The sequence below is a fragment of the Diabrotica virgifera genome, chromosome 3 (genome assembly GCF_917563875.1).
Source record: "Diabrotica virgifera virgifera chromosome 3, PGI_DIABVI_V3a".
Taxonomy (NCBI): Eukaryota; Metazoa; Arthropoda; class Insecta; order Coleoptera; family Chrysomelidae; genus Diabrotica; species Diabrotica virgifera.
In genome coordinates, this window is record NC_065445.1 from 109,853,858 (window position 1) to 109,863,541 (window position 9,684).

Genomic DNA, 9,684 nt, shown 5'->3' on the forward strand with positions numbered 1-9,684 from the left:
GTGGTGCCATCCCGTGCAAGGTCGCAAACTAGCAAACGTGCGTTGACCTTGAATATCCCTGTTGCATTGCTATGTGGGGGTCTGCTGTGAACTGAACCAATGTAGGTACCCTCGCTGGATTAAAAAATCGGTCTATATCGTATCGGATCGCAATGTAGGTACCGCCTATCGGATCGGATCGGAGAAAAACGGATCCAATGTAGGTGCGGCCTTACAGAACAGATCGGTGTCAAGTATTTTAATGTTGATGCCTCAAATTGTGGATTTCATAACTTTTTAATTTGTATTTCATAACAAAAATGGAATCGGCTCTAGATAATTTTAATGTTTATCTACGGAGTGAAAATTCACATAGTAAAAGAGAAGAAGATTATAGGGAAAGGGTATATCCTAGAAATAATTCTTCTTCTTTCAGTACCCAATCCGATTATCGAACGTTTGCGATCATATTGGTCATAATTACTTTGTCTGCAGCAGCTCGAAACAGATTAGCGGATGCCTCTTAATACCACTCTTAGCGAATTCTGAGCCAGGCTATTCTTCTTCGACCTGGTCCACTTCTTCCAGCGATCTTGCCCTTGCCCTGTATTATGAGGTGTAGAAAGTTACACCTCTCTGGATGTCTCGTTACATGGCCGAAATCTTGTAACTTTCGTTATGTATTGTTTTTGTTATTTCTATGTCTATTTCATTCGGTGTAAAACTATTTCATCTCTTAAGCGATCAACATTCACAATATTTGTCGGTAGATCCACATTTTCAAGGCCTCCAATTTTTTTAGTGTCTCTGTAAAGGTCCAGCTCTCCATGCTACATGTCAAAGTGGAGTACATGTAGCAGCGTATTAAACTGATTGTAATGTTTAAGTTTAAGGTAACATCTCTAATAATGAGAATTTTCTTTTTTCCATATATAAGGCGGATCTAGCTTTTTCAATGTTCGTATTTCTTTGTTTTTTCCCAGTGATCATTAACGTTATCGCCCAAATAGGTTATACTGTGGACTCTCTAACTTTATTTCATACGCTCTGATATTCATTGGTTGTAACTCCGTTTTCCTGACAACCATAAGTTTTGTCTCAGAAGTTTTAGCCCATATTCAACACATGTTTCGGTTATCCTGTTTATACGTCGTTGTAACTCTTTTTCATTGGAAGAAATCAGTACCGTGTTCGTGTAGTCGCGTATCTGAGATTGTTGACATGCATTCCTTTGATTGTAATGCCTGCATATTCATCTAAAATCCAGTGGCGGCTGGTCAGGGACGGCAGGGTCGTCAGTGTCGACCCACACATTTATGGACACATTATAGATTTTTTTTAAATATTTAATTTAATCAGAATTGATGACATTCGTTTCTGTGAAATAAAAAAATATCTGTGAGATAATACAGACTAAATTTTATTCATTGTTTTTAAAAGAATTCTATCGATCGGATACGTTAAGTGATCCCTGTGCGCTGTGCGTAAGAGATTTTTCAAATTAATGATCCTATAGCCATGCACCCGATTGCGATAGACCCGCTTCGGCAAGCCGTCCCCAGATTGACGATTTGCTTGTAATAAGAAGCTATGGAATATTAGCCGATAGGCAACCAATTATACATTCCCCGTATTCATTTGAATGGCCAAATGCCCGAAGTCCGGCAGATACCAATCTGCCGATCGGTGATCTGCAAACGGCAGCAAGGCACATACCTAGCCACGTATGAAAAATACGCTGGCTCGCCCGGGATGAAACTATATATGAAATAAGTAGTTTTACGTCATTTAATTATTGATATTGTAGTTTTTTTAAGTTGCCAGGAATTACCATTTAGGGGACAGGATGAAATGAAAGAATTCGTTAAATCAAGTTAATTATAGAGAACAAATAAAATTGTTCAACAAATACGATCTGGAATGTCTCGAAGAGATTTAGCAGCGTACCTAAAACAGCACAGAATGAAAGAATCAATATTAGTAGTTACATTTTGATCCTTTTTCGGTAGAAGTAAACGAAACTACTGATAGAGGTAACATGTCATTCACAATTATCAATTGTTCTTCGATACGCTTTACGTCTAATATTTATGAGAGGTTTTTAGGTTTTCAGACGTGAGTAGAAGCCATACGAAAGAATATATTTTTGGTGTTTTAAAGGACAGATTAAAATTTTTTGATATCGAAAATAAATTGGTAAGGCAAACTTATGACGGCGCTGCCTTGATGTCCGGTGAATTGTATGGTCTCCAGGCAAAAGTTAAAACTATTGCACCCCCGCTTTATTTGCTCACTGTCATAAGTCATTTACCTCTTTGACGATTCAAAATTTAAAAGTTACGCCAAAGAATTTTCAAAATATCTTTTAACCAAGTTCATTAAAAATTATCCATCATTCTTTAATCAAATAAAATAAGAAAATGAAATTTTATATGCTGATCCAAATATTTTCGGAAGGTGGGATAAGTTACAAAATATGTATAATTTTATATAGGTACTGCAATTCATTAGATACACAAACTGTTCCCGAAATTAATAAATTATATTATTGTTCTCAAATGTGGGCAAATTCTGCCTCAAATGAACGGGATTTCTCTTGTCTCAAAAGAGTCAAAACGTATTGTCGAAAAGCCATGAAACAAGAGAGAATGTCAAGCTTGTCTCAAATGTCAATAGAAAAAAACTTTTAAAATCTCTCCAAAACAATAATAAATTTTACAATGACGTTATAACCCATTTTGCTACTTCGAAACAACATAGACTAGAGCTAATTTATAAACAGATTTGGGTTCTAAAGTTATAGGAAAAAACAAAAAAAAAACAAAAAAAAACATAAAAATAAACAAAAACCAAAAGTCTCCTATAAAATTTAAGCAGTTTAATTGATGGCATACCTATCTGAGGAGACAAAACCTTGCCGACCCTGTCCCTAAAGCCACGAGCCGCCACTGCTAAAATCTAAGGCTTATCGATAGATATCAAACTCGCCCAAGTCCAGTATTGCTCATTTAAGATATTATTTATTTCTTAAATTCAGTAAGAAATTTCGATTCTTTTCGTGTATATCAATACTACCTAAGTCCTCGGCTTTTTAAAGAAATTATGCGCAGAAGTTGATAGATTTTATCAATCCAACCTAAGTTACACGCACGTTTCAAATCATACGCACAGAAAAACCTCATTATCTCAAAACCGTTTATTCGTGACTTAGGCGTTTTTGATATGTATCGACACTTGAACGACAATTGAAAATTGTCATCTTTCGTTCTTTTTTCAGTTTTAAATTGTTTATAACTCGAAAACGATCAAACGATCAAACGATCAAATCTAAGGCTTATAATAAGCCTTAGATTTCAGTCTTAGACTTCAGTCTGAAATAAATTCCCACTTGTCCCACTCCACGTCGTATTATTTCCACTGCTTCTGTCGTGTTCTGACCAATATTCTAATGTTTGCACATTGATGCTAATAGTAGAGGATTCGATATAAGGTCGATTTGCATAAAAATTATTGGATATGTAATTTAGCATGTTGACAATTACAAAAAACAAGGGTTTCCCGATCTAATCTTGTTCTAACTATAATTAATTAATAATTAAAAAATGACATTTTTTTATTAATTAAAAAAAATTCGACCGGGGCAGATATTATTATTTCAGATTTTTTGGATCATTCTAAACAAAAAAAGTCTTTTGTAATTTTTCTCTAAAGTTGATCGTTTTCGAGTTATAAACAATTTAAAACTGAAAAAAGAACGAAAGATGACAATTTTCAAGGCTCAAAAACATAAAGTAAAAAACATCATTTTTGTAATCATCAAGTACATAAATTCAAGCTCAAACCTTTTTCTATCAGGTCTCGATAAGAATTTTTTTAATTCTTAATGAGGAAGGTTTCATATGGGGAGACGGGCATTAACAACTAAAAAACAATGTTTCAGGATGAAATAAGTCCAAAAGACTTATCAAGAACTGATAAAATAAGGTTTGATCTTGAATTTAGATACTTCGTAATTTCAAAAATCATATTTTATACTTATGCTTTTGAGCCTTGAAAATCGTCATCTTTCGTTCTTTTTTCAGTTTTAAATTGTTTATAACTAGAAAACGATCAACTTATCGATCAACGATCAACGATCAACGAGAAAAATTACACAAGACCTTTTTTGTTTAGAATGACCTAAAAAATCGGAAATAATATCTGCCCGGGTCAATTTTTTTTTAATTTATAAAAAAGTCATTTTTTAATTATTAATTAATTATATTTAGAACAAGATTAGATCGGGCAACACTTGTTTTTTGTAATTGTTAACATGCTAAATTACATATCCAATCATTTTTATCCATTAAACAGATTGGTGCAAATCGACCTTATATCGTATCTTAGACTATAATAGACCAATCAAGTTAGTAAAAAATAAGGCGTTTTTCGACATAATTGAAAAGACGAGGTTTGACAGTTGAAATTTGTAGTATGAGATATTACAAAAAGGCTACCATCTTGGGATTCATCAATTTTTTAGTGGAACATTTTTTAAATAAACAATCAAAACGTCAAACTTACTTTTTTGCTCATAACTTAAAAACTTGTTTATTTAGAAATTTGACGTCCACAGGTAACTTTTTCAGAAAAAAAGATACATCGAATGAGATACGCTAAATCAAAATCGGTTAATAAACAAAAAAGTTATTGCAAAACGGACGACCAAATCACTGTTTTTGAATATTGTTAATAACAGTTTTATTGTTTATTAAAATATGTTTAAATATACCTAAACTTGATGGCATTATGGTGTTTGAATGGTGTGCAAAAAATGGTCCAGATCTGTTAAATAGTTTTCGCAAAATTGAATTTGTTTATAAAATTTTTTGAAAAACGAGCTAATTTCTGAGGCTGGTCCAGTTAATATGGCTGAATGTATCTCAATAATCCGGGGCTCATTTCCTTCGCTAAGATGTAGACTAATAGCCTATGAAAAAAAAAAGTAAAAAAATTACATGTACGTACACAAAATTATTTGTTAATAAATAGCAGTTTTTAAGCTTATAAACAATTACAATAATTTCGTAGAAATTAGATCAAATTAAATGGCAATAAAAAATAGGGAAAGTTGGTTAAAATACACAACTTCTAAAAAAATTTTTAGGTCCTACGACTCTTGGGGTCTGAGATAGCACCTTTTTTTGAAAAAATCACTGTTACGTTAATTAACAACACTAAGATCTGAAATTAACCAATCTTTTATAAGAAAAGTCAAAGTTTTTAACAAAATTTTTAGCAAGAAACAATGTTAAAAATTGTTTAAACAGTAGTGTTACTAACAAAGAATATTTTGCGTTGCGACTAAAGTAAAAAAAATAATGGGCGTAGCCGAATGAGAATAAATTTGAGGACTACCATTCGCTAGCGCTAGACCGTTAGCCCATTTTTAACATTGACAGTATACCGGATTTGAAGCTTAATATTATATTTATATATTTTGGTAGAAACTTGAATTTTATGAATATTATTATGTTGCACATTTATTTAGTAAAATTATATTTTAAATAAATAAATTTAAAAATTAACAATAAAAAGGCCACTTCAAAAAAGGTTTATACATCCCATTAATTTGCTGCTTTGTTTTGGATAATTTTGCAATCAAAATAAGATAAACGTTATTATTTTAATGTGGTACCATAGATAAAAAAAATAGTAAACTTGGTACAGTAGAACCCGATTGGTAGGTATAGGCCATTTTTTCTTCTCTATTTTGAATTCGTGTGTAGTCCTGTATCGTCGACCCCGTTAGGTAAATTATTCCGATACGTATTTTTTGCACAAACTTACTCAAAAAAAGTTCCTTATAACAAATCCAGAGGGTAGGTACCAAGAGCTACCGCGGCCGGAAAATTGTTTAAACAATTTTTTCATTAGTTTTATGTTTACTTATAAAAGTTGTGTGACAAACTGTTTAGTTTATAATTTTAATCAGTGCAGCATTAAAACATAGGTCCTGAAGAAGTTTTCTGGAAAATTTCAAGTCAAAATATGCAACAGAAAAAAAGTTACGCGATTTTATAGACGAGTGGTACTCCAAAAAAAACGCTCATTTCTCGAAATATCAACCACGGTGTGGTGAATGGCTAATTTTGGTCTTACTTTATATTTTTGATGGTGCTGAAAACGAAAATGAGTTTTATTTTGAATTTTAGATGGGGAAACATTGTCAAAATCTCAATTTTACCCTAAAAATAAAAAAAATGAAATCACGTTTTTCTTAAAATTAAAAGTTACACCACTTTTTTGCTATAAAACATTTTGTCGTCTGTACTCTAGATTTTAACATAAAATTAATTAAACAGATAAATTTCAAATTTTGTCACTCAACTTTTGCGATTAAACTTTGCAATTCAAGAATCTGCACCTTTTACTTTAAACAATTTATAACATTCTTTATGGCAAGACAGAAATATTGAAGCAGGTCCCATTGTCTTCAGAAAGGTGAGAAATATATACTATAAAAATTTCAGAAAAAAATAATATGACAATGGAACAGAGTTGTAGCAAGTTAAATGCAAAAAACGTGATTTTTTTATTTTTAGGGTAAATTTGCGATTTTGATAATGTTCCCCCACGTAAAATTCAAAACAACCCTAACTTTCGTTTTCAGCACCATCAAAAATATAAAGTATGACCAAAATTAGTATCAGTGTCTCGAGAAATAAGCTTTTTTTTGGGTGTTCCGCTCGTCTATAAAGTCACATAACATTTTTTCTATTGCATATTTTAAATTATTTTTTTTTTGGATAACTTCTTCATGAATTATATTTTATTTCTGTGTTAGTTAAAATTATAAACTAAAAAGTTTGTCCCTCAACTTTTTTAAGTAAACATGAAACTAACGAAATCTGACGACAAAATGTTTAAAAATTAACAACTTGTCTTTTAATGTGTTTAATCATTTTGGACAAATCTCATTGTTATCTAAATGCTTCAAAGATAACACAGTAAAATTTTCAAAAGGAAATATTTACAGCGACCAAAAATACAGTGAGTTAAAATTGAAAAATCGTCAAAATTGATTTTTTGCATTTTTGCATAAAATTTGATTTTTGAACATGTTCCACTAATTAACTCCATATTCGGATTCAGAGACCTCGAAAACATAAGGAATGACGAAAATTTGTCATTCACCTATTCACACTATTAAGTCAGTCGACTACGCCCGCTATTTTTTACTTTAGTCGGAACGCAAAATACTCTTTGTTTATAACAGTCCTATTTAAACAATGTTTAACATTTTTTCTTGCTAAAAACTTTATAAAAACTTTGACTTTTTTATAAAAGATTGGTTAATTTCAGCTCTTAGTGTTGTTAATTAACGTAACAGTGATTTTTTCAAAAAAAAAAAGGGGCCATCTCAGACCCCAAGGGTCGTAGGACCTAAAATTTTTTTTAATGATGTATATTTTAACCAGCTTTCCGTATTTTTTATTGCCATTTAATTTGATCTAATTTCTACGAAATTATTGTAATTGTTTATAAGCTTAAAAACTGCTATTTATTAACAAATAATTTTGCGTACGTATATGTAATTTTTTTTACTTCTTTTTTCATAAGCTGTTAGTATACATCTTAACGAAGGAAATGAGCCCCGGATTATTGAGATACATTCAGCCATATTAACTGGACCAGCCTCAGAAATTAGCTCGTTTTTCAAAAAATTTTATAAACAAATTCAATTTTACGAAAACTATTTAACAGATCTGGACCATTTTTTACATACCATTCAAACACCATAATGCCCTCAATTTTAGGTATATTAAAACGTATTTTAATAAACAATAAAATTGTTATTAACAATATTCAAAAACAGTGATTTTGTCATCCGTTTTGCAATAACTTTTTTGTTTATTAACCGATTTTGATTTAGCCTATCTCATTCGATGTATCTTTTTTTCTGAAAAAGTTACCTGTGGACGTCAAATTTCTAAATAAACAAATTTTTAAGTTATGAGCAAAAAACTAAGTTTGACATTTTGATTGTTTATTTAAAAAATGTTCCACTAAAAAATTGATGAATCCCAAGATGGTAGTCTTTTTGTAATATCTCATACTACACATTTCAACTGTCAAACCTCGTCTTTTCCGTTATGTCTAGTAAAAACCTAACTTGATTGGCCTATAATACAAATTTTTGATAATACGGAAGTATTGGTCATCAATTCCCATCTGTTGCAAGATACCTAGCGTAAAGTCGGGGATTATGGAATACCATTTTTCTTTATCGAATTATTTCGAAAAGTATTGAAATTAATATAAATAAAATAATGGCAAAGGCGTGGCCAAAAGGTTTATTATACCGAATTATTTTAACAAACTTAAAAAATACATACATATAGATATAGTTTGTGTTATTGAAAAAAAATACATTTTTGTTTACCGAAAAAATGGTCGTGTAATATGAAATACCTATATGAGGTAATAAGGAATATTATGAAATAATCTAGTGACAAAAATCACAAATATAGCAATCGCGTTCGGCATCAGCTCATAACTAGTGTGCCCAGAGCTCGCATCTTAGGTACCCACATTTCTCCCTTAAATCAGTCATAAAACGTTCTGAACAGAAAATACATTCTGCATCATCTTTTGGGTTACTGTGAATATTCGGGAATTCTTCCTCATCAGTCGAGTCATCTAGGGGTGGGATACTTTCATTTAAATCATCTGAAGATGTGTCATCTTGTACCAGTTCCTTTCTCGCTTTTTTCCTAACACAGCTTGAACTTGCTGGCACATCTATTTTGCTGCTACCAGGTTTTGCATCGTCAGTTGGCTTTTCCTTTCCGTCGAACCCAACTTTCCTTTTAATTTTATTTTTTTCAATTTTCGATACGATTGACTCTTCCAGTTCGATTCTATTTGGGGTTGTAGTAAAAATTTTGGTTCTTCCCGATTTTCGGTCTCTTGTGTCTTGTCGTTTTTTAAGAACAGGAATCGGAAATATGTGTTGTGGTAAAACTGGTTGTCCATTTGTCCCTTCATCTGCATCTTCCTGGTCACGAAACGGGTTTATCTGGCTTTCATGTCCAACGGGTGCTTCTTCATTCTTGTGTGCTTCCACTAGAAAATCCTCTTCGAAAAAATATGTCTGTTTACTGGAAAGATACTCGTTTGTCGAAATCCATTGACTGCCCTTTCGCCAGTTTGGATCTTCAAGTAAGCTTTACCAAGAAGGTCACTGATGTCAAAATGAGATATTGGGCGATTATTTTGTCTTAAAAATTGACGAATTTCTTCACTAGAAATTTTTCAAAGCCACCATTACGGATTTATCGAACGGTTGCATCTTGTGTGTAGTGTGAGGCGATAAGCACAATAAAGTTACGTGGTTTTCCCTAGCAGCGATAATAACATATAGGTTTCTCGTGTGCGAGTGATGCCCCTCCAAAATCAGAAGTATAGGGTTTTCGGCACTTGGTTTTACATAATCGATGAAGTGATTGAACCGTTGCGTGAAAATGGCAGTTTGAATCCACCCTGATGGATGGAAGGCAAAAATACTTCCAGTGGAGCTCCCTTCTTTAACAATTCGCTGGCATTCTTGCGAGGGAATATAAGCAAAGGGGGCACATAATTCTAACTTGCGCTCATAAACAAAACGCAAGTAATCAGAGATCCTCGCTCTCTCGCAGACGTCAGTGCTCCTATTTGTCGCTT